At 46.1% G+C, this 25,995-nt stretch overlaps 1 protein-coding gene across 4 annotated transcripts in view; it reads right to left on the reverse strand.

The window, feature by feature from the left end:
* The window catches only part of ACKR3 (atypical chemokine receptor 3), a 33,598-nt gene extending 7,895 nt beyond the window's left edge, over positions 1 to 25,703 (reverse strand). For 2 of the 4 annotated variants that reach the window (XM_040604406.1, XM_040604405.1), the window contains exons 1-2: positions 893 to 1,129; positions 216 to 427 (exon numbers count right to left, since the gene is read on the reverse strand). The gene's annotated coding sequence lies outside the window, so the exon portion shown is untranslated. Of the gene's footprint in view, positions 1 to 215; positions 428 to 530; positions 773 to 892; positions 1,130 to 25,678 lie in introns of those variants that run through there. The other 2 variants (XM_040604407.1, XM_040604408.1) reach the window with 2 other exon arrangements.
* Positions 25,704 to 25,995: the final 292 nt, after the last annotated feature.

The following is a 25,995-nucleotide window of genomic DNA, read 5'->3' on the forward strand; positions in this document are numbered from 1 at the left end:
GGTGCCTCTGTCCTCACCGAGATCTGGGCTGCCACCAGCTCCAAGTGCCACCCTGCAGGAAGAGCACAAGAGGCCACCAAGCAGGCCACCTGGACTATCCCATCCACCACCATGCTCACAACACTGCTGGGGGTTTAGGTGCCAGGGAAAGAGGAGAACAGAGGAACAGGATTCTCTGTCCATCCCACGAATAAAGAGGTTGAGATGTAAAGTACCTTGCCCTGAGCCCCGCTCTCCCTGGAGGAGGTCCGCCAAGCTTCACAGCTGTTGGTGAGCAAAGCGTTTCGGCATCCGCTTAAATTCTGAGCGCTCACCCAAGTCTGTGGACGTCAGTGGAATTGAAGCACGATGAGTTCAGACAACGACAGGGTTAGGTTTAAAAATAAGCATGTACTGAAGCACTTGGCTAAATCGGGGTCTGAAAATCCTAGAGAAATAAAAATAAAATTAAAAAAAAAAAAAAAGGGGGCACTCTAGCAGAACTCCAGAGTCACTTCACAAAAAAAGCAAGCAGAGCAGTTTTTCCTTACTCGGTATGCCAGAAAATAACATCAAGTAGTACAATGTCTTCCACAGCTCTCCAAAAATACCGGCCAGTATCTGCAACTGCAAAGCTGCTGATTGTCCAGGAGTTGTAGGCAACCTCCCCTTTACTGCATTTGCTGAGAGCAGAGCCCTCGCCGCCCTTTCCAGGTTCCTCCCTGCTGCTATCTTTTTAGAGCAAGCACGTTCCTCACGCAGGACAGACAGAGCCCATTCCCCTTGTTATGAAAGCCAGATTTTGCTCAGCATCCAGAGATGGAAAACCCACATGATAAGAAACCACTTCCCTAAAGCACAGCAAGCAGAGCTGGGCACCCCAGATAAGTTCAGGAGAGGGTTGAGATGCTACCTGTTTGCCATGATTAATTGGTATCTGCTGCTGGTCCAAGCAGCTGTCCCAAGAGATGTGATCTCTGATAGTCCTGTGACCAGAAACTCCTTGTAGATGCAGCTATCCAGGCAAGGTGATCCATTGCCCATTGAAACGAGACAGGCTGAAAGTGTTGAGGTTGTTCAGCCTGGGGATGAGACGGCTCCGGGGAGACCTTACGGCAGCCTGCCAGGGCCTGAAGGGGCAGCAAGGAAGCTGGAGGGGGCTTTTTACAGGGACGTGTGGGGATAGGGCAAGGGGCAATGGCTTTAAACTGAGGGAGGGTAGATTTAGATATAGGTATTAGGGAGGAAATCTTTCCTGTGAAGGCACTGGAACAAGTTGCCCAGAGCAGCTGTGGCTGCCCCATCCCTGGCAGTGCTCAAGGCCAGGCTGGATGGGGCTTGGAGCAACCTGGGCTGGTGGAAGGTGGCCCTGCCCGTGGCACGGGGGTGGAACTAGGTCATCTTTAAGGTTCCTTCCAGCCCAAAGCATTCTGTAATTCAGGAAAGGGGGAAAGCAAAGCTCCACAGCTATTCACCCTGCTACAGGTGAGTCTGTAGCAACGTGCCAGGGAGGGACCGGTCACCTTCACAGGGCAGCAGATACGCCTCACTGGGTTTTTCTTGGGGTGCTTCTGCAATGAGTCTCTGCTTTCCCCAGACCGCGGGGGGCTCTGCACGAGATCAAGGCTCACTCCACTGTGCTCAGCGCTGCAGATAAACACACCTAAGGGTGAGCTCTGACCCATGGAGATAGGTACAGCAGGAGGGGCAGGCACAGGGTGTTGGGCAAAATGCAGCACTGGAAGTCAGATTATTGTTTTAACTACTTATCCAATTGTTTTGCACTTACATTTTGTTTAACTGCCTGAACTACAACAGTATTTCTTTTTTTTTTTTTCTTCCAAAGCACAAGTTATTACTAACATAGGGGGGAAAGAAAAATCAGAAATTTCTCACAGTCCCCACAGCGTCTCCTTGCTGGCATTGGGAATGTGAACTGAAAGCATCCTCATTTTCTCTTAAGGCTTCCCTTTCCAACTGAGAGGCAGATGGAAGCTAACACCCAGCCCTGTCTACTCAAGTCAACAGAGAAATCTAAAAGGGGAAAAAAAAAAAAAAGTGAGTTGGCAGCTTCAAGTGCTGGAAAGATTTTTTGAGGGGTGAGAGAGAAAGCCAATAAGGCAAAGTGCATATATGTGTTGGGCGGGGGAGCATTTCAATAGCACAACAAATATCAAAAAGGGACAAAGGGAAACATTTCTGCATTGCACAAGAGAGGATTGGCGTGCAGCAAGAGCAAGGCAGGAGCAGCATCACCAAGCGGGTGTCCAAAAGCAGCAACCTCACGCGCAGGCAGAGAACAACGTGCTGGCCAGGGGTGCAAACACCCACATTGAGTCGATAAAGCCAGGCAGAGCCCTGGAGGAAATCAGGCTGTGATCCGTGAAGTGTACGAAGGTAAAAAAGAGCTTCCTGGAGTCCTGGGAGCCAGCGCCAGCCGGCTGCTGGATGAAAACGCAGCTCTCATTTCCTCCCTCTTCCAAGACAGCTAGTTCTCTGTCCTCTCTCGGTCACGTTCCTCGCTGCATTGGTTGGATGATGGATGGAGGAACAAGCCACTGGACTAACAAAAGGAATAAATAGATGACTACATCAGGAGTCACCTCTGAAATCTCAGGCAGAAAGGAAACGAGCAGCGAATTTCCAGCAGGCAGCAACTGTGGTACTGCCCAGCTTCACTTCCCCTACCAACAGAAAACAATCAAGTCATGTAACGCCAAACCATGCCTAAAGCAGCGTCAGCAGCCCCCGGCAGCCGTCAGGAAAGCCACAGGGCTGGTCTCCTGTCCAGCTCCATCCTGTCCAGTTTGGAAGAGATGCAAGATGAGGAAACCAAGGGGAAGAGAGCAGAAGTACCCTCCTCACTGCTGCACTGCAGAAAAGCACTACTTGCATTTACCGCAGCACAGGAAAGGCACTCATACTCACAGGCAGCTCCAAGGAGACCCATGTCCTCCCCTGCGGAAGGATGGAGCGAGCCAGAGCTGCCCCAAACTGAAGGAGGAGATGGTGGGAAAGCCGAGGCACAGGGCATGGTGGCGATGCTGGGTGGGACACTCAGCATGACCCGGCATGCTGTGCTCACACTTGCAAACACACGGTGTTACCCTATTTTACAGCTAGGAAAATTGGCAGAAAGAAGTTGACTTCTTAGAACTACAGAGAAAAGGAAGACATGCGCAGGCAGAGGCTACCAGAGTGACCACAACCCATCCTAGGGCAAGGCTCCTGCTTCCCCTAGCCTAACCTAAACCACTACATCAAGCAATAGAAGAGAAATTGCAGTACAGGACTTCCCTTTCCACTCCATACCACCCACCCATTAGTTTAAAGGTTCACGAGATTTATATTTTTATTTTTTGCAGAAAGCCCCTTACGGGCCAGTTTCCATCTATGCTGTAGCTCCAAAGCTGTATTTTCAACTTCACCTCCGTAACAATTAAGGACCACATTTAGGAGGAAGATTTTAGAGCATGAAAGCTGAGCTCCTTGGGATATCACAGGCCTCCAGCATCTGCAGTCTGAAGCGCCACACACTGCAAGCCTTGTAAAAACTGGCTGGTAGAAATCTGTTTTCCAGGCTGACTGTCCAGCCTGGGGACGCTGCCATCAGTGTTGACCTCTTGACAAGTGATGGTGAGCAGCACTGATTCAGAGAGACAACACAAAGCACGCAGCACTTTACATGGGTCTCGATCAGCTGGGCCACCCAGGATTTTAACTGTTCTTTTGTCTTTTTCCCCCGCAAGATGCAGCAGGAGAGAAGTTAATGCTCCCATCAGCCGTGTGGCAGGGCACTCTCCATCAATACCAGCGAGCTTCCCAAAAGCCAAGCGCCAGTACTGCGTGCATCCCAGCAGGATCTGCTGAAGAAAGGGCTGGCAGAGCAATCAATTTACTATTTTCAAGGCGATGAGAGCTTTTAGGAGAAATCAATTGGTGGTGTAATTAGGAATATTACCCATGTAGCTAATAATTATCGAAGATGGCTCTCTCCTTCACAGTTCATTTCCATCTTACCCTTCCACTAAATAAAGGTGTTACTTATGGATGTTATTTGCAGCTTCATAATCTACTGTCATAGGCATTATTGCCATTTATTTGAGAGAGTGCTGGAGCGTGACCACGAGGAAGATAAAATAGGACCCTGAGCCAGAAATCCTGCCTGAAGCAGCTAAGCAGCCAGCAGCGAGGATTTTTCAGAGACATTGATTTTTACATAAACACTATCCATAAACTTCTCCCCTCCGCACACTGCTGTCTCAAACTAGCAAGGTGACATTAACGTGTCGGGGGTAGGCTTTGACAGAAGCCATGCTGCAGAAAGCTGGACCCTAACTTGGCAAGTGGCATGCCGAGGACAGAGAGGAAAGAAAGGAGTTTGAATTAGGATGATGGGATCCCCCCCGCCTTCACTTGCTTCCATGGGAAAGAGTCCTGCTAGGTGTAATAGACTGAATACTACATGCCGGTAAGAAATAAAAAATTCATTAAATCATAAATCTTTTGGAAAGGGGATCTACTGGGGAGATTATATTCGCTTTTCATGGACATATTAATTCAACGGTGGCATATCATATTGTTCTCTGCGGGGGAAAAAGACATATTGTTTTAAAGTATGATATTTAGAGCAGTCCTTTAGGAAGGAAAGCAAATATAATCTTGGCAAGGAAAACCAACTGCATGAGCACTGAGTAAGGGACATTAAAAGCAAGGCCCAAGACCCAGCTGCCGAAAGTCAGCGTAGCTTGACTAGAGTTGTTGGAGCTAAGCCCATGCATGGGAGCTGAGAACGAAGGTCACCTCCACTTAGCCACAGCTCCTTGAAAATGTTAAGTAAATGAACAGAAGGGTAATTTTTTACCAGGCCCATTGTGAACAGTCACTGTGTGCTAGCAGGCAAAAGGTGAGAAGACAAAGACATCATAGCTGCATTCAGTTTGATGTTCATTAGTTGGGAGCTATTTGTCCATCTCCTTCTGGATTGCTTCTGGCTCAGCGGTGGAAATTGCCAAGCTCTCCTGGCTCTCAGTCCAGCCAGACACTCAGGATTTGGGCAGAACTAGATGGCCAACTGCAAAACACGGGCTCACCCACACCCTCCCTTGGCCACTGCCCAATCTGGACTCCGTGCGTGCCTGGTCTCCGTTCTCCAGGAGGCTCCAGCCCTACTGTGGCACACACCCAGAAGCGTCTGCAGCAGATCGACATCTATCTCCTGCCCAAATTCAATCAGAGCGAGGCCAATGCACTCCTCACTCTGGTGAGGGACCATATCTGACTGGCGTTTGAGGAGCACCCTGCACACAGCCAGCCACAGCGCACAGGTGAGGGAGGTCTCTGCGCACAGGCAGCTTCGGCACAATGCTGGGGCGGCACTGGTCTCACGGCCCCCTTCCACAGCTGCGGTCACACGTCACCCTTGGCTTCCCACCTCTCTCCCAACTCCACAAGCTTCGTATTCCTTTGAAATGAGAGCATCCCTCCCCGCTTTCTGCATCCATACCTGTAGCATAGCAGTCAGCGCAGCCCCACGGGAGGTGAGTGTTCGAATCTCCTCCAGCTTGGCTCCATGCATGGAGGACACTGGGACGGACTCCTGCCCACTGTGCAGATTCTCCAGACACCCACCCCGTGCACAAGTACCCATCGAGCCCCACTGCCTCCTGTAGCAGATCTCCCCTCATGAGAAAGCTGCGGATCACAGACAAAAACATGTGCAGACCTGAGCTCAGCCCAGCTTCACACCGCACCACAATCCCCATCCCAGTCATCCCAAGCAGTGTTGTTCTGCCATATGGCTGCTCTTCTAATAGCTACGGGAAGGTCTTCAGCAAACATACAAGTTACTGTTCACGGCTGTGTCGTTCCTCTGTGATAACCCACCATCCAAAGTAGCTTACTGCAGAGGAACAAGGGAAGAAGACAGCTTAAGTTTGCCACACCAAGTAACAGTGGCTGCTGGGCAGCTCTTGCACCATAATACACTTCGTGCCAGTTTGACCACGTCGCACTCTGAACAAACTCAGGCACAAGTAACTCTACTGGGCCCATCAAAGAAGACAGGATTCACTTATCACCTGAATTGCAGGACACTGCACAAGAGAGCACACGCATGCAAACTCCTGCCAGACTTCTCACTTTCCTCCTTCCTTTTGCCAACCCAGCTATCTCACTGAAAACCTTCCCATCCATCCCAATGAGGCATTAAATCTGAGGCATCGTTGCTCCCACTGGCAAAACTGCAGACAGGATTGTTCCTAGATAATGAAATAACCAGGTAAAATAAAAAAGGGCTGATGAAACATCAGCCACAAACAGCCAAAACAACAAAGTCAGTGCACACAAACCACAAAGACTCTTATTGCAACATTAAGTCAGTCGTACGTTATTTATGTGTTTGTCATATGTGTATTCAACTACCTGCTCAAGGTGAAAAACACTAATAAGGCTGTATTTTTCTCCATACCTGGGCCAGGTTCCCAGTCGAGACAAGCAGTTTATGCTAGCCAAACACTTGGACAATTTTTGTTTCTGTAGAAACCTCTGTTGCTGGGGTCCTTAATATTGGCTTTAAGTGCAAGGCACATTGGCGGCAGCTCACAGCTCAATACTGTATGAAGCAAGAGAGGTCTTGGACTACTCAAATTATCCAATGCGAGCACAAGAAGGAGGCAGCTTGTGCTTTAGCTTCTGTCCAGGGCCCCTGGAAAGTTAATCCTATCCGATTACACTACTTCTTTTTTTTCCATAGAAGAAATAAACAGTCTTTTGTACTAAACATAAGGCTGCCTTCTTTTGAAAGAAGATTTATCATCCAGGATAAATTAATGAGTTCATTCCATTTTTGTCCCAAGTCTTCAAAGCGCTGCTTTTACTTCATGATGCAATATCAGTTGGTTCTGCCCCTGTGCCAGGCAGTCCTCAAGAGATCCAGAGAGAGGGGCAGGGGAGAGAAAGAGTGCACGCACAAATGCAGATCATCTCATCAGATGCTTAAAGCCTGCACACCAAATTCCATGCACGCATGTTACAGCCATGCAAACGCATGTATAAGAAGCTAGGACCGGCTTCCCTTCAGACCACAAACACCAGGAATGCAGTGGGCTTTGAGCAACCTAAATTGAGTGAAAAATGTCCCAGCCCATGGCAGAGGGGTTGGAATTAGATGATTTTTAAGGTCCCTTCCAACCCAAGCCATTCTATAATTATGGTACGACATTGTTCATGAAAAGAAGTGACTGGTGGATGACAAAATCTGCTGTGAGTTGCCCCAGGAGAGGACCCAGCTGAGAAATAAAAAGGATGGCTTGGTTGCCTTCTCCACACCAACAGGGATCCCGTTGTACTGAGTTGAAACCTTGAACTCATTACAATGTCACTCTGTCTTTGGATCCGATATCCTGTGGGGGAATCTTCTGGGAATGTATTTTGGTTCAAACTTAGGTCAAGGAGAGTTGACTTGACCTGAAAATAAATCCAGGCGATCTCAAGCTGAAGAGCTATTGACTACTGTTTGCAATACAATAAAGCGAGGAGATCAAACTCAGCTGAAACCCAGGGTTAACATAAATCCAAGGAGAAAGGGGAACAAGAAAATTCATTCACCACCATGACAAAGGGGACATTTTTTGCATTGGCAGAATTCAGAGCTTGAAAGCGCTTCCCAGGCAGCATTTTTAGCATCCCATATGGTAAGTGTGTGCTGTTTAGCTGTGCTGATATCTTCAGCAGACTGGCAGTAAGATAAGAGGTACGCGACCGTATATGTGTGTGAAAAAGGTTTTGTGGGCTTTTCTTTTTTTTTTTCTTTTTTAACGTCACTAGATGGAGTTCCTCTGCTCGCACACAGGGAAGCTTTTGTGAGAAGTATTTTATATGGATCCCCAAGGAAAGATCTCAGTGGACGGGCTCTGAGCGCTATTGTGTGCACGTGTACGTAGTAACTCTCAGCAACTTTCAGTTTATGGTCCAGGAGAAATGCTCATTGTACTTGCTGCAGCTCCAAGATGAAACCCTGCTCCTGGTTTGTGCTAAGGGGAGTTGTATGATTAACTTCACTGAAGCTAGCCTTTCTCTTCTTCCAGGAGCTTTTTTTTTTAAAAAAAAGAAAAAAAAATGTTTGCTGGATAAAGCAATTTTTCAGCCAGCTGAAACTTCCCAGGTCTGTACTGCAGGGGGGCTGAGAGATGCTCCCTACCCATGCTGCAATATATCCTCAGAAAAAAGTAGAAAATCGCTCTCCCCCAACTATCCTCCTTCCCAGACCTCAGATCCAGAAGCAGCAGTTTGACTCACCAGCCCTTTGCCCAGACCCATAACATACCCATTTTAATAAATTTTCCAGCTTCTCAATGTGGCTGGAGCTGCTGGTTGTCCAGCAAATGCTTAGGAGGATCCTCTGTCCACCCAGTGGCCAAATCACAGTAATTTGATAATTCTACCAAAGTTAAAACTTTAAGAGTGCAAAACTGTCCTACAAGGATCTAATGCACGCACCCCCAGAACAAGCTGTGGATAATAACAAGATCTCATGATCCTTGAACATCAGCTTTTAAGATGCCTGTAAGTGTCCTCAGAGCTACCCTCAGCTCAAGCCTGCCCGTGTTTCCAGCCTGAAACAGCTGGTTCGTCTCACAATAAATATTAAATGTAGTTCAGTCCTTCAGCTTGCATTCATTATCTCCCCATTTTGCAGTAAGTATCTGGTCAAATCCCTCTAGTCTTTCCACCATCCCCTTCTCCCAAACATGCAAAGGGACAGACACCTTCTACACTTTGCCAGGGATGAAGCAGAGCAGCTCAGCTCATTGCAGCACAGAGATGCACGGGGCTGTACCCTGGAGCCCCAACATGGACAGTGTGGGAGCTTCACCACAGACACATCAACCCAGACATGACTGACCAGGGTAGCTGCTTTCAGGAGATGAAAGAAGTCTCTGCCATAAGACATAAGTGCCACATTCCCCATATGAGTGCAACTATTTCTAAACACAGCTCAGGGAAAGCTGCATATTTATTTTTTTTTATTTCACTAAAACCCATTTTATTAACCAACTTGCGCTCTAATGTAGATGGTCCCTTTGTTTATAGAATAAATTATGCTGCTTCTTCCCATCTCCCACTGTGGTTGCATGATTCCTGGTCAGATTGTAGGATGTTTGATCTAAGAATGTATAAACTCCACTAAACAAAGCTGCAATAGAAAGTTGAATAATAAGTCAAGACTCCAACCTCTCCAAGAAAAAAAAAGGTGAGTTTGACAAAGTAACATGCTGAGAGAGCCTGGGAATCTTTCAGACGAAATAAAGTATTTTAAGAGGGACTCAATATTCAAACTCAGCATTTCACATCTGCACCCTTTAAAACTGTCAGGAACTTCACCCCTGGCTCAAGTGAAATCTTCGTAAATTGGGATTTCTTTCACCACCGTGTGAAAATTAACACTTTCAATTGCAATTAGCAGTACCACAGCCCTGCTCACACTTTTGCTCAAAAAACAAGTCACACATGAATATTTACAGCCAACCAATGCCATCTAACAGGCACTTTCTAGTAAAGACACCCCCAGCCCATGTCTCTCCTCCAGATCAGGAATGAGAGAAGACACAGATCAGTCTCCCTGCAGTGGTAGGTGTCCAAGCACCGTTTATCTCAGAGAGCTCTGGGACAATCACATCTCATCTAACCTGCAGCACAGTGGGGATGCTCTGCAGAGGACAGATCTAGGGGTTATACAGGTGGAAGTGCAAGTATTTTTTAATGGACACATTTTCCCTTCACAAAAAGTACCCATCATCACAGTAGCTGTATTTCTCAACCCCTGTCCTCCTTGGGACACATATTGTAAGGATCAACTTAACCCTTCTTTTTAAAAGTCAGTTCCACCTAGAACAACAAAAACATGAGGAAAACCAGTTCTGGAGATTTTCCACCGATCAGCCAAGGTCTCCGTGATGATGAAACCTGCGGTGTCTTTTATCCATTTTCCTGCCCCTTCTCTGCTCAGATATCCAGTGCATTGTTGTCAAAGTATCCAAGCCCTTTCTGCACAGTGTGGCAGCTAGCACCAATAAAACTAATTGGAAGAGGGGGAGAATCATTTGGTTTAATATCATAACCCTGACTGAGAAGTTAAGCAGTTCTTTTAATACAGCAAAACAGCCTTCAGCTTAAAGTTGTGGCCATTTCAACTCCATCTCCCCTGACCAGTGGTGCAATTAAACCTGAAGCAGGACAAGGAATACAAGGAAGGGAAGTCACTAAGGAGAAAGGGGTGGAAAAAAACCCAGTACTGCCTCATAGATAGTCACATTTCAAAGCATACAAAGAAACCCCTAGTGAAGCAGTGAAAGCCAAGCATTCCTTCTCAAAAACATAAAAAGTTATGAGCTCGGTTACAAGCCTTCCCAGTACATGCTGACATGCTACCAACCAGATCTGGAGCAGAGACTGTGTCTAGAACTTTAAAAATGCAAGTAAAATATCATGCCTTGCAGGGTGTTCCATCCCCAAGCCAGTGTGAAGTCATCGACAGAACTTGATGGGTGGTGTTTCATGTGATTTACTGGGGAGCCAGAGGCCACCCTGCTCCACCCTTTGAAGCAGCACGGCCCATCCTGTCCTCCTCTGCCGGATCTTTCATTTCCAGGGTCTGGTCCATCACCTTTCAGCTGCACCGAGTTCACGAGGTGGAAAAGAAAAAGAAAATTATTTCCCAAGCATGACGTTACTGGCATTTGTTGAAGAGAAAAAGCAGATTGCTAACGCTCCTTTCCATTCTCTAAACAGGCAAAAAGTTGTTCACCGGAACAGCTTCCAAGTGAAAATCCAGAAAGAAATTTGGAACTCATCTCAAGTCTATCAGCGTAAATCAGTGGAGCTCTCACTGTCCTCATGGAAGCCAGGAGAGCGGAAAGCAGAGAACCATGCTCCTCCAGGTTTGAAATACTTACTTCAAACTGGATGCCAGGAAGGTGAACAAAAAAAATAACATTTGAAAGGAAAAGGTGGCTATTTAAGGGATGGAAAGACAGATTGTATTTACAGGGTCATGGGATAAGTTTAATGTCTCATCTGAAACAAATTGAGAACTGATTAGGCACCCAAAATGAAGCAAAGACTGAAGCCATTTATTAACTCCTGCTTGTGGTATTAGAGGAAATTCAGTTTTAAAAGCAAGTTGCAGATAGCTCTGGAAAATGCCTTCTCGCTTTATAGAGCATTTTACAAGGATGAATCAGGTACCAAAGTTATTGCCAACAGTTGTTTTGCTTGGCTTTCTTAAAAAAGCAAACAAATAAACATACAAAAACCCCAACAATGCCTTGTGCTGCCTTACGGAAACTTCAGGGTAGTCCTGGAAAATTCCCTGGCCCACCAATAGAGATGGAGGGAAGCTTTCCAGCGGGCAGGCCCTGGATAGGAAAAGAAGTTTTCTGCAGAAAAAAAAAAAAAAAAAAAAAAAAAAAAAGTTGGGTTTCATGGAAATATTTCCGTTTTTCAGAAGGCCAAAAAATTGAAGGAAGGACGTCTTCATTTTCAGGCAAGGTTAAATGATCATTTGGTCTAGATCAACGATTACTCCCCACCCTTTGTGGGTGAAGTTTTCTGCTGGAGCTCTGTTAACATGATTCATCCAGCTCTCTCCCAGGAGAGACATTGCTTCATTGGCATCTCTCCTGTATCTTGAGAAACACAGTCCGGCCAGAGGAGAACGGAGGCAGCTGCTCCAGGCAGATTGCTTTTTTCTTGCACAGACCCGTCATGTTTCTTTCACAGAAACAGGAGGAGTTAATCATGTTCTTGACACGAAAAAGCAAAGATACATTTGGTTTTTTGAGCCAGGCTGCAGTGATGAGAGTCAAGATGCTGATGTCAACCGCAGCGGTGTAATCAGCATACACCCACAGCTGGCTCCAGCAGCAAGGGAGGGTTCCTTAGGAATTACTACGTGACACCAAGAGACCAAGCTGAGAGCAGCAGGACTGCCACCAGGCCAGCTGCAATTTCTGCCCGTTGCTCTAAATCCCCTGCATCCCCGAATGAGCTATTAATGGTCAGATGGATGAAAGCAAGGTCAAAAGGCACTTCCAATAGGTCTGCAAGATCTTCACTGAGCCGTTAACTGTTCAAGGCAAGAGGCCCACACATCAAGGATGATCGGTCTTACAAAGCAGGCATTACATGCACTTTGGGAGCTTTCCTGGTTTTGCAAGACAGACGTTTTATTCTTCAAGATTTGAGCACGAAGTATTTATTAGCACAGGCACGTGTTTGGGTAGCTGGGACAGCCAGCCACAGTGGGTCAAACATCTGGAGCCCATGACCAGTCACTTCAGAACAACTTCTGGTGCGAGCGAGGATGTGCTGGGAGGTCATAAGCAAAACAAGAATGAATTTAGGGCAGTCACTGGGACTCATAATTGGTCTCCCAAGTGTGCACAGTATGTTTGCACAGAGCAAAAGGTACCGCTCGCTGCATTTTGTGCTGTAACTATCAATAACGCTTTGTGATTGCCCAGGAGTTCAGGGCAGGTCAACATGCCATGAACAATTCCTTTGCTACAGAGATCAATGTTCTGCCGTGACTGGTATTTACTTTATGCCCTGAGCGATACAACCACTACTAGTTCTGCACCAGCTAATATAAGCAGACGGGGTACGCTGATGATATCTCAACCCCTCAAGATTTGTTTTGTCAAAGGACCACCATGCCCTGCCTTACCTACAAGAATTTGCTGGCGTTCATTAAGTGCGCCTGAAGGAACAGTTAGCTAGACATCCTGACACCAAGGCAGAACTAAAGACTATTTCCCTGTGTTTACTTACTAAACAGGAATCTCTTGGCCTTTCCACTCAAGAAAAACACACCCTTGTAAGATTTCAACCAGCATTTACATCCCCATAACAAATCCACACAGATTAACACAGTATTTTAGCAGGGGAATGCAGCCACGTTAAGTGGCTACAAGTGTTTTCAAGGTCATTATGGTTACAAGCTACACAACACAGATGATAAGGAACACTGGGAAAGCAAAGTAGGAATCCAGAAAAACAACTGAAGACAAAACAGCACATCAGATGCTCTCATTCAAAGCCTCAGATGTTCATATCTTGGGGAGCTGTTACACAGAGCTGTTGAGCTTTGAGGCTCTTGCACAGTAAAGTTGCTTCAGGCACCTGTCATTTTAGAAGTCAACAGAGCACTCTTCCAGCATATTTCCTGCTGGGCTTCTCCCAAATAATGTAAAACAAAGCCATCTACTCACTCTCAAAAATTATTTGGGATGACATATGCCTGCTCTGACTAGCAAGAGGCAACTGAGGCTTTTCATCCCCTGCATACACTTGGTCATTGAGGTCCTCTCTGAGTTACACCTGACACCTCGCATTTTGGGACAGTTGCCTTTGACATCCTTAGGATCTGATGCTACCAGCTCAACATGAGACAGCCTGTCAAATACTCCATCAGAAAGAGGGCAAAACACTACCAAGGGTCAAAACATGGCTCTGCTGAAGAGAATACAAGTTATGTCTGTCCAAGCCACCCAAGGTTAGACTTGGACAAACACACTCATCACCAACTGTAAAGCTGTATAGTTTGAAAATACAACTGATCGCACCCACAGAGAGAAGGAATTGCTCACTGAGCCTTGCACAGTAAAACCAGAGCTGCTCTTTGCTTCCCCAGCTAGGAGTCCCACCAGCAGCAGTTGGACTCAGCAAAGACAGTCTTCTCCACAAAGCCCTCCGCTTTTCAGAAGGACAGCAGGGCCATCAAATCTTTCAGCTGTACCACATCACCAGGACATGTATTAGCACAAATTGGGGGATGTGAGCAGCACTGATGCTTGCAATCTTAACAGCTTGGCTTGCACTTGCCTAGACTTTCACCCAGCCACGGTAGCAGCTAGCTTCAGAGCATGAGCCACAACACAGCAAGAGGACATTCCAGTGGGGGTCCCTGAAAGAGGATTCAAGAAACAAAATTACCACCTTTATAACCTTTTCAGGAGCTTCAGTGGCACACATTTGGCACATAGGTTCAGGAAACTTTCAGACTCATTCCCATCTTCCTTTTCTCCCTCCTGTAGATGATACAAGGGTTTTCATGTGAGCCTGGTGCACATCAGTGCCATCTGTAAGGACCCTCATTCCTGGGTATTTACAAATGTTTTATTGCACAGCTGAAAACCATGAAAAGAAACAAATTATGAAGCATCTTGAGTGATCATGTACTCCCATGAGGCAGTTAAGATACTTATAGGAATAATTTACAACTGCATTATAAAATCCCTTGTCCTTTACAGTGATGCTGATGCTACAGAAAAATATAAATCAATACTGCAGAGGGCTTTCAAAAGTGCTTTTACTTAAGGTTTATAAGCAGGCTATGATGTCCAAGTTAAACGTGGGGGTTGCAAGCCTACAAACCAGCTACGTTCTTCCCTTCTGCAGGCTTTAGGCTGTCAAATCAAATGCAGAAATAGCTTCAAAAAAGGTTCAGAAGATGTAGGCACACCCCAAGAACCTGAGAAATCGTGCCTGCTCTTACAGACACAAAGCCATCTGAACTACTGAGGAACAGGAAAGCTTTAACACATGGAGAGTTACAGGCTTTTGGTCACACGGAGCTATTGGCAGCTGCCCAACTCATTATGCCCAGCCATCCTTTGAAGGCTATCGTTTTGTGAAACAGAAATCAATACCCCACACGCTGCCACAAGCTGAGCCAGGGGGTCGTGACATTATATCACCAGCAAAGCGAAGAATGAAGGGATACGTCAGCAGCCCCGGGCATAGATGGTTCTCCCTCGGCATGGGATAACGTGCAGGTCAGGAAGCACAGCACCGGTTGATGCTGCAATATGGAGCGAAGGAGGGGAGCCAACAGCACATCTCCTCCAGGTTACTGCTGCAGATCTGGGTAGCATCAGGGAGCCTGGACTCCCGTCCCTCCAGGCTAGCACAAAGGCAGGTGCTGCTGATGGGTATTTGCAATAGCCCTGCGTGGCTGAGCTGACAACATCAGCCTGGTGTCAGACTGATGACTCTTACAAGCACTGCCTCCACTCAGACCCCACAACTCAATACAAGAGCATTGCTTTATCATGAAAACATCATTGCAAGTTGCAAGGGAAATGCACCTTTAAGTGAAGCATTTTAACATTGATCAACCTGAGGAATCTGCGTTAGCAATGGACAAAAAAAAGGCTTTAACCACATCCGACAGGATCACTCTTGTCCAGGTCTTTGGATCTCTTTGTTGCCCCATCAAGACGCTATGCCACCCTGCTGGGCTTGTACCCCTCAATGCTGGAGGCTGGCTCAAGCCACTTTTCATCCCTGTCTAAGAAATTATCACAGGAGACTTCATGCAATTAGGCCTCAAAAATGGGGATGTCAGTCCTCCAGAGGAACTAAGCCTGCCTCATGAAAGCCATTTCAACCTTTGCTTTCACTGCACAAGGTGGGTTTTTTTTACCCTGAGGATTTATATCAAAGCAAGACGCTAGTCAAGACACGGCAAGCCACTGTAGTTTTTACCTCTTTGTAGCTCGCCAAGGTGAATGTCAGTGGAAAAAAAATCTCAGAGGTGACCAGGTACAGAGATGGCCATCTAAAGTTACATGCCTCAGCACAAGAAAAATAAAAAACCCACCCCTATGTTTTTAGTAAAAGCAAACCTGGTCTCTCTCAGCGACAGGACTCCATTTAGAAATCGGCACCAGGAGCATAATGAGCTGCACAAAGCCAGCAGCTCACACCTCACCATTTCTCCCCACAGTCCAACACGTCTCTCAGGATCCATCGCCTTTTTACAACCCAGCTAAACACAGCCCATCCCAGGGACACCGTACCTTTCAGTCAACATGTGCTTTTTCCTCTGAGCTGGCCTGGTGAAGGATATTTTATATATATTTTGTGTGTGTGTGTGTGTGTGTGTGTAGGCAATATTTCTCAGGGTAGCTCTAGTGTCTTATGGGATTCGAGGCACACACTGCAAACCGCTGATACTGCGTGCAAGAAATAACAAGGGGAGGATGTATAGGGATAATATTTGTACTGAATGTATGTTTTTCAAGAGCATACTTAAAAAACAGCTGTGTAAGCAAAGTGGGTAAGGAGAAGCATCTCTGGTAAAGTTCTGCAGCATGCAGGCTGGAGGTCAGCTCAAGAACAAGGTGGATGGTGTATAAGGAAAATCTGAGGCTCTGGATAGTGCCCTCAATTTTCCTGCTCCTTCTGTTTTTGACCATCCCTGATCTGTGCAATCTTTCAGCTTGCAGTACAAGCATCAGACATCCCCAAAATAAAAAGCCTGCAATGCTACGACTGCTTTAAATAAACCCTACTGAGCCCAGGCTGCTGCACCTAGCATGTTCAGCCTACCTGGATAGGAACTGGTGCCCCAGCAAGACTTACCATCTGAATGGAGATAATGCTTCCATTTAAGCAGCCACCACTTACTCAGCCAGTGCCAAAATCCCAAGGCTGACAAGATTAGGGAGAGGAGACGCTAGTTCTCATTTCACCACTCCCCTTAGCATCTTCCTCTGAAAAGCCTAAGATTTATTATCTGGCCAAAACATATCTTGTATTTGCTCCAGTCATGAAAAACAGCAACAAATTGAGAGATGGAGTAGAATAGAGGTTTTCTGAGAGAATCAGCCTCATAAAGCTTTCCAAACTTGCAGCTGACATACCCACTGGATAGATCCAAGCTGCTCCTAAAAAAAACACCCAGAAAGAGAACAGTTCCATCTAGAGAAAAAGTTAGACGTTGCATTTTAGATGGGCTGGAGTCCTACAGCATATATTTTCACGGGGAATATGCCAATGCAACAGCTGTTCACCTGGACCATCCATCCATCACTGCTCCAGCTACCCAGGCATCCCAGAAAATGTGGTCCAATCCTTCTTTTTTCCTCTTGGATACAGCATTTATTCTAAACTGAAAACAAAGAAAAGCTAAATATCTTTCAGCTTCAAATACTGCAGAGGTTTTATCCAAAACATTTCCTAAACATCTTCACTCAGCAAAAGAGGGCTGAGGTTTTAACTTCTTACTGTGCTTTAAATTTTTATTGTGTCTCTGAAATGGAGACATCATAAAAAAAGCTAGTCTTAATCCATTTCTTCCCTAACTGTGTTCAGGGGAAACTACATAAAGAACTAAAACAAACATTTACAGATAAAAACTGTATTTAGCTTTATGCAGGGGTAAAGCTCTTCATTACTGTACAACTATTTTGACCCAGACATTTCCCTACTGTAGCTGATCCAAAAAATATCTGCAAATTTCTCCTTTCGTTTTCAGTCTGGTTATGAAATGCCAGAGGATATCAACATTAATAAAATCTCCATTCTTTCTGGCCCTCACAAACAAGCAGAAATTGTCATAAAACAAGAAAGAAAATAAGAAACTGATTCTTGGCTGAACTATAATTAAGTTAAAGCTCTGGAAGTTCAGGGAAAGCTACATTACACAAATTTTATTTGATGAAATCAATTATACCTACGCTGGAGATAAGTTAGTGATTTAGCTTTGCTTATGCTAATGCCTATCACTTCGGGGTGGGTTTTGCCTGGCAGAGAAGATGGGGATGAGGTGTGGTATTAATTCGATGTGCTTAAGCAGGAATGTGCCTCTTGATTCCAGGAAGGGAAGATGGCTGCAGGGAGGCTTCCACATCGGAGAACCGACGGCAGACTCCTCGGGACCATCACCTGTGGCATCTGGATGCAAGTCCAGGCATGTTCTGACAGCAGCAGTGCTTATTTGCTAACGTGCTTTTCCAGAGCTCACAATACACAGAAGGTTTTTGTGACGTCTTGAACACTGGGAGGGGTGGGGAGATGTGAATGTCTTCTGGAACTTTTGGTTCAGGTTGGGGTTTTTTCCTCTTTTCTTGGGCTGGGCTAACTTTTGGCTGTTTATTTGGTTTTATTATTACCAGTTCTAGTTAATGTAATTTAATAGTTAATATAATACCAGCAAATACCAGCACTAGAATACTGCAAAAGGGTAAGACAGAGCAGATCTGCTTGTGCAAGTAGAGAGCAATTGCTTTCCTCTCTTCTGAAAATGGTGCATCCACCCTAATACAGCATCAAGTGCTAGGGGAAAAAAAAAAAAAAAAAGACAGGTTAAAAGCAACTGTGAAAATTATCTCATCTAGAGATCCTTGGGAACTAATCACCTCTGGACAGGAGGGAGAGCCTTACAGTACTCATTTGACACTGGAGAAATCAAAGGCAAGTCCAAAGGCTTCACCTGATTTCGGAAGGGGGCAATTATCTGCTAATGATCCTTGCTGTAAGGCAGTCACACTGAGCTGGATACAAAGCTTAGAAAGCAAAACGGTCCTGGTGCCAGAGATAGGTGCCACCTCTCCTTTAAACTGCATTACTCTGAGACTGCTAATAAACTAAAGACCAGGGAGAGCAGCATCCCCATCCTGCAAAATGCCAAGTACTGTGGTTTTGATCCAGCAAACATACATGTGAAACAGCTTTCTCATGCCACCGCTGCTGGGTAAAGTGATGAGCACCATGCAAAACATATTGCAAGGGTGATGCCGTTGGTGACACCAAGTGCCTCAACTGCTAAAGCTGTAAGAGGATCCAGCTGTCCATCCTCAGCTGACAGATCCGATGCATGGAAATCTTTTGAAAAGAGAAGAAATTGCTCGAGTGTCCTATTGCAAACCAAGTTTTTGGAGGCTTCTTGCACCACTTGATAAAGCAGTGCATTTCCACAAAATGAAAAAACAAATGAGCAAAGTCAAAACCAAGTTTTTGTTTGCTTTAGAGCAAAGGAACCAGCCCCCAGAAGTGAAACCTTATCTTGTGCCTCTAACGGTCTGGATTCCTGTCTTCACCTCGCTCCTGCAGTTTCCTTCACCAAGGCTGGCCTCTGACTGTCTCTGGAGGGTCCTCCTCTGGCCACATGAAAGGCTTTTCACACCCCTCTATGGCACCAGCCTTCAATACATCCTAAAAGTCAGACTAGCATTTAGATCCCTTCCTGCTAGATCCAGGCTCAGGCTGCTGAGCTTTAAGTCTCCAACACAGACACGGAGCCTAAACGTACCGTGAAGAGACCTAGAAACAAAGGCACTTAGGGTTTGCATAAACGGAGGTTTACTTAATTTGAAGGTCAACATCAGATTTCTGCTGTACCTAAAGTAAATACTATCCATTAACAGAGGTAACATGGCATTTATGTTTTCATACACACACTAGAAACTTAAAAGCTACAGCACTTAACTTTCTAAGCATCATTTTTAATAAATTGTACATCTATCCATTTTCAGCCATGCAAATGCATTGGACTGGGGGGGGGGGGAAAGAAAAAAAAAAAAAAAGGAAAAACAAAAAAACAGCTGTTCCAGAGATATGCAGCCTTTTTCTTCAGCTTCATAGAAATGATGCTGAGTTCAAACTGCCCAAAGTGAGACACATCAGGGAAGTTCCTATAGCTTGGCACTGCATAGGTACCCTTGCCAAGCAAGCTCACACCTACCCACAGCATACTGCTGGGGCACATGTAAGTGGGTGAACCAGACAGACGAAGCAGGGTGTGGGGAGCAAGCCTGAGAAGGTGGTGGAAATTTTAAAAATAAAAATAAAAAAATAAATCAAAGCTTCCTGCCCAAGTTCCCAGCTGATATCACATACCAGCACCAGCTGGTTGCTAGTGGATATAGTCCATATGAAAACAAGAGGTCTGGTTTCTGTAATTCACACCAAGAGCAAATAGGCTAAGCCCCATTGCACCGACTGAAGTTGTCTTTGAGGAAAGCATTTGCAAGGCAAGTTCACTCTTCTTTCCACATGCCAGTGAGGGATGCCTGCTTATCGCAAGCACTTCTGTCCTGATCAAGGACAGCAGGTGATGGTGCCTGGTGCCAAAGGCTGGTGCCTGCAGACAGGGAGCCGGCGCTTCTAGTTCTCTGACAGCAAAAAGTAATACAAATTCCCATGGACTGCACCCATTTGCAAGCGGTTTAACCTCATTTCACCCACTGCTGCAAGTTATTCTTATGCATTTTGCTTTCCCAGACCTCCCCATTGTATACAACATTTCTCACAGGTCCCATCTCCATGACCTTTCGGTTGTCCTACTCACTCACCTGTATATATGAATGTCACCTGTAAAATACAGTCTCAGTCAGATCTCCCTGACCTATTTGCACCCTACAAAAATTCCTCATGCTAACATTAGACATGCTTGAATTAGCAAAGAAATGAAAACAGGCCCCAGGGAAGAAGTGGGCTGGAGGAAAAGACAGAGATGTAATGCTGAGCAACCGTGTCAAGTCACAACTGGCCACATTAGCCATGTTTGAGGGTTCCTCGTGTCAAAACAACACCTCTGTAGCAAAGGAAGAATCCTGCCTGCCCAGTCCTGCATCACCCTGGGCTCTTTTGCCCCACACAGGCTTCTTTGAGGCATCAGCATCGGCAGCTACACGTCCCATAGCTCTGTGGCTCCATTGCTTTGCACTAGCCGAACCCATGAACCACCAAAGGCTTGGCTCTGTAAACTCAGTGCTTTCGAAGATGCTTTGCAAAGTTACTATGCAATTCTGGGAAAGGAGTTCAGATAGGAATTAGTGACTTTTGTCTGGAATTAAAGACTTGCGAAGTTTAATAAAAGTCATGAAAATTCCTAAACAAACAAACAAAAAAAAAAAAAAAGAAGAAAAAACACCACCTGTTGTTTCCAAAACAAGCTTTTCCCCATTAACAAACACCAGGAAAGATTCCAGCAATTCTCTTACCCACCTCATAAAAATGGCTGAAAATGAGAAAATAAGTTCATTTTCTTTTCTTCTAATATCTCCTCAGCCTCCTTTTGTGCTTGAGGATCTCAGGAGACAGCACAGAGGTGACGAGAACACCGATAACCCCCTTTTAAGGTTGAGTCAAATGAGGCATTGAATAGTTTCTGTGATTTACCCAAGCAGAACCATAATCCCAACTTATTTGCATGTGAAATACTGTCTCCCAAATTAACTTTGCCAGTTGAAAATATGACTCTGGGGAGGGGCAGGAGGGTACTGTCATTTAGTATACATATATTTATATTTCCTGGCTCAAGGGGGCATAAAACTATTTCCAATACTCATTAAGCCCATTTCATTAATGCATTTTTAATACTGTAATGTAGTTAAGAGCATTAACAATGAAAAAATACTAAATAGCCCTTCTCCAAGCACCCCTTCAAAAGCACATGAGCTGCAGGAGCAAAACACATGACTAGAAGAGCTGGGATTCTGAACACACAGGTTAGGCTGCAACAGCAACTCTGCAATGGTCCAAAAGAAAAAAAAAAAACTAAATAAAAGCACTCTTTGGCTCCTACTAGATTAATTGACTGAGAAATAAGGAGGACTTCTTTCCAAGAGCAGACTGACTGTTCCCCATCACACAAACTATAAGGGGTCTTTTTTGTTAGGGAACTTTCTATCTGTTGTTCCTAAGCTCTCCAGATCTGACCACGCTGCCGTGTTGTAGCCTTCAACACAATACGGAAAGAGAATTGACCACCTTTAAAATAGCTCCACAGATTATAACCCTGGGAGAAAACATTCAAAAAACATTAACGGTCAGATTTAAATCCACAAATATAATGAAATGCACAGTTACTGATGAAACTCCCTCCTTAACAGACTGGACCAAAATCAACCCTGCTACAAACCACCCGGCAGATGAACCTGGCCCAGCCATGGCTCAGATCTTCCGTCATAATGAAAGCTTGTCCATGGTTTGAACCCAGCAACAATTAACCTTGACAGGGGGAGATAAGATTCAGGTTTCAAAGAACAGAGCATTTACTGGGGTTTTGTGTGCTTTCATGAGGCTTTGATTATTATTTTAATCCAGTTGTTTGCGGTTTGTTTCCTTTTTTTTTTTTCCTCCTCCTTAATGGTAACATTGAAAAGATAAAAGTCTACGTGCTCGTGGCAGGAGCCAAAGGATGGCTGAAGTCCAACCTACCTCCACCCCACCCCACTCATCTGATATGCTTCCAGAGCAGGGGGAACCAGACAAATAGATGCTGTGGATAGCTTAGGACTGACTCGCCTCAGACTTTCTGGAAAAGGGAGAAGAACTCATTAGGCTAAAATGAAAGCCAAAAGTAGTTATGAGAGTGCTCTTTTAGGGAACTAAAATAAGAAGCCAACAGAACTTTACATTCTTCCCAGCAGGAAGCCTACAGTCATCCATGACGCTGCTGATAGCCCTCCATGCCTGGCAAGGTTCCCACTCAACCATCTGGAGCTCATCCATCAAGGTGCAACTTTGAGGAAGGAGACTGAGCGCCTGGCAAAGGTGTTCAGAGAGCAGCTGGGAAGAGGGTTTTGGCTCCCAAGCTTCAGTGCAGTTTCACTCGACAGCAACTGAGGGTACATCTCTTCTGCAGATGGTGCAGCTGCAGATGGTGCAGGCAGTCCTAAGCTGACTTTGAGATAACTAGCAGTCACTGCTGACAGCGGCGGCAGAGTTCAGAACGTGCGTTGAAACCCTCCCGAGAGGCTAAGCAAGTAGCTGGGCCATTTGCCCAGGTGGCTGCTGCACTTTTATCGGTACCAAAGCTAGTTAAAGCCAGTTCACCTCATGTCTCCACGAACCACAAAGCCACCGCAGCTCCTGCATCATAGAGGAATACCTGCATCACTTCTGTTCTCACCAGCTGACGTTTTGATCTTGCTGATGTCTTCAGCAGAGCTCCATCCGTCTGAGGGCCAGGAGTTTGCTCTGCACCTCCGGCTCTCCTTTGAAGGTAGCAGTGATATTCACCCTCCTCGAGGGCTGTTAATGAGAGCGTGTTCTCTAGTTAGGTGGAAGTACGGCTCTGAAGCCTCTACTAGAGCTTTTCCAGACAATGCAGCCACAGGAGGTCTTTAAATAAGAGGAAAGAATCAAAGATAGGGAGTGACCTGGTCAAATCAGCTGGGGAAGAAGATGTAGGGGGAGGTGGGAGAGAGCAAGCGCACTGGAAGCGTTGCAGTTTTCTTCCCATGTCCATTGGGCAGCAAATAGCAGTGGCATAAAAGTTCACAAGTGCTCTCAATATTGGCAAATATCACACAGAAGGGCTTGCCATCCACACTTCCAGAAAATATCCACCAGCATAAGAGAAAAGCAAACTACAACGTAATATAATGGATATCTATATGCTATTTATAGCCTCTCCCACGCGTACACACACTTGTGTCCCCACGGTATTTTCTTGGCTGCACTTGCAACCCCTGGTTTTGCATTCACACAGCATGTACTGAAACCAGCCATTAAGTTAAACACACAAAATTTCCTTCTCTTGTCCTAAAGTTAACTTGGAGGACACCTTGTTGAAGGTGAGAGGAGTAGGTGGGGGAAGGAGAGGAATGAGAAAGGAACAAAATTTTTGCAATGAAGCTACCACTGGAGCATGCAAGAGCCACTCACTGCAGTAATGAAAAGACAGCCTAGGTTGAGCTGTTCCTCCCCAACACACACCTCCATCCTAAGATGAAGCTGCCACATCCTCCCTTGCAGTCCCATACCTCCTCTCCACAGAAACCCTCAAAGATGCAACTCATCCACCTTCAGGTAAAGCTCAGCCCTCTCTTACCCACAGCAGCTCCTCAAGACCCTTCCCTCCACTTTTAAATATTTTGTTCTTTGTTGGGATGCTGTAGGCACACTCAGTTCTCTCCTTAAAACTCCTGCAGCTCTCCAGCCTCATGCTAGGAGTGACCACTTACCTTCTGACAACCACATTTGGCCAAAACCTGAGAAGCTCTTTTTCCAAGGGCTGTATAGAGATCAGGACTGCAACACGGCTTTTAAAGCATACTGCTTTCCCTGAGACCACTAGCCAAAGTTAAAGCGGTCTGTTTGCTAAATAGCAATCCTACAAGGATCTGCTACTGTGATCTAAATCACCTGGCAGAGGGCACTGGGGGAATGAGGAGGGCAAGACCCGGGGATGCACCTGGCCAGGCCCTGCAGAAAAGATGCACCTACAGGCAGAACTCAGCCTCCTCCCAGAGCCTGAAACGGCACCAAACCCACAGCTGAATCGTGTCTTATTTCAGATTTTCAGCCACTAGATCAAAGGACGAAGGCACAAGGATACAGTAATAACCTGCAGCCTGACCTGCCCCAGATTTTTTTAACTACCCTGGAAAGCTACTGCAAGGGCTTTAGGGAAAAAAAACAACACTCCCAATAACATCGAAGAGCCAGGTTTTAATATTGTGTGCATCATGGTCTGGCTCACAGCAGGTCACCAACCTCGGACAAAACCTGGTTAGAGGGGGAAAGTCTTTGTAGTGGCCCAGGAGCCTCTAAAAAGGGAAAGGAAAAAAAAAAAAGGGGGGGGGGGGGCACCACATCTCCAGAAAAACAAGGCACATTAGCAAAGTGACTGCACACGGCTCCCAAAAAATAAACAAGCCATGGGCAGACTTGATTTTTAGGAAGACATGGGTAATGCAGACCTAAAGAAATAGCTCCTGGGGCCAAACCACCAAACCAGGACTACTTAACTATGCCAGAGCTTGTGAAACCTCACCGAGCAGCGCTCAGACCTGCTGCTGAGCGCGGGATGATTCAGCCTCTGCCACATCCTCCCCTTTACAGCTTTAAAGAGCCATTCGAGCACAGCTTTTTTCCCGCTGCTTGATGCTTTCAGATCCTTGACCTGGTAACCGTATCACATCTGCTAACTATTATCAGAGGAGGAGAAAGGCTCTCCCCTCCTCACTTCCCCCAAGGTGCGGACCCAGCGCTGCACTGTGCGGTGTTGTGTCTGTAGAGCTGAAAGCCGTCAGGCTGCAATTCAAACAAATCAGATCTAATCACCCTTATCACAAGGGCGATAAAATCAGCAACACTGAGGGGCTACAAAAACACAAGCCACCAGGGAGGTATTTCACGATAGGTACAGAAAGTCAACACCTCTGAAGAGCTGTTTTCCCATAGCGATCTTGCCCCACAGAGAGCATCAGATCACAGTGGGGCACTGCTGAAAATCAAGCATCTGTGCAGGTTCTCTGCCGTCTTTTGCGGTTCTAAAAAAATGTTATTTCCCATACTCTGCTGCTGGAAGAGGGGTACAAGACACAGAGGGCTGTGTTCCAGAATGCCCTGTGGCTCCTACATTTTGGGCAAAGTGGTCACAAACCGACTACAGATAGACTGATACCAAGCCGGCCATGCTGCTTAACAGGTGCAGTGATGTCCAGATTAAAAAAAAGAGACAGATGCTGGTGCTGGGGAGGTGACCGCAAGTCTTATTTTGCTTGCACACCTCCCCCAGGACCCTGGCACAGGCGTTCAGCTGGAGGTGAGGGTTTTCTGAGGCTGGGACCCCACTCTAGAGGACAATACAGTCTTGGATGTTCAGAGAAGCACAATAGGGCTGGAAGTGTCAACCCTCTATCTGCGTGTAGCAGTATCCCGCAGCTGGTTCTCCTTTGCCTGGCCAGCAAGCCATCACCAGCCCCAGTCCAGAACCAGCCAACTCAGCGGCACCGCACCACAACGGGAACAGCCCTTGGCAGGTTGCCTGCCTTGGGCTGCCTGTACTCTCTGAACCGCAGTTGCGATAAGATTTTTCTAGTTAAGGTCAGCTCCAGAGGAACCACCTGGAGCCCTTGGCCAGCTAAAGGAGAACCTCTGCCCTCATATGACTCACCTTCCCATCGCAGGAGAGCCTGAGAAGCATTTAGGAGAAGCGCATTTTGCAGGATGAGGAGCACACAAGCACGCAGACGACCAGGGAACTTCCTGACACACAGCCTGTAACTGTCTGTTAGTCACGGTGGCTGCTGAGCCCTGACCTCCCTCCAGTGAGCATGACGCAAAACAAAGCTCCACTTACAGATTTCAACACCAGCAGCAAAACGTCACCAAGCAATGGAAAAATAAGGGTTGGAAAAGACCTCAGGAGGTCACCTAGTCCAGCTCTGCACAACATGGAAAAGTCAGCGCTGTATGATCCCCATCAGGCGC

Source organism: Falco naumanni, chromosome 8 (genome assembly GCF_017639655.2).
Source record: "Falco naumanni isolate bFalNau1 chromosome 8, bFalNau1.pat, whole genome shotgun sequence".
Taxonomy (NCBI): Eukaryota; Metazoa; Chordata; class Aves; order Falconiformes; family Falconidae; genus Falco; species Falco naumanni.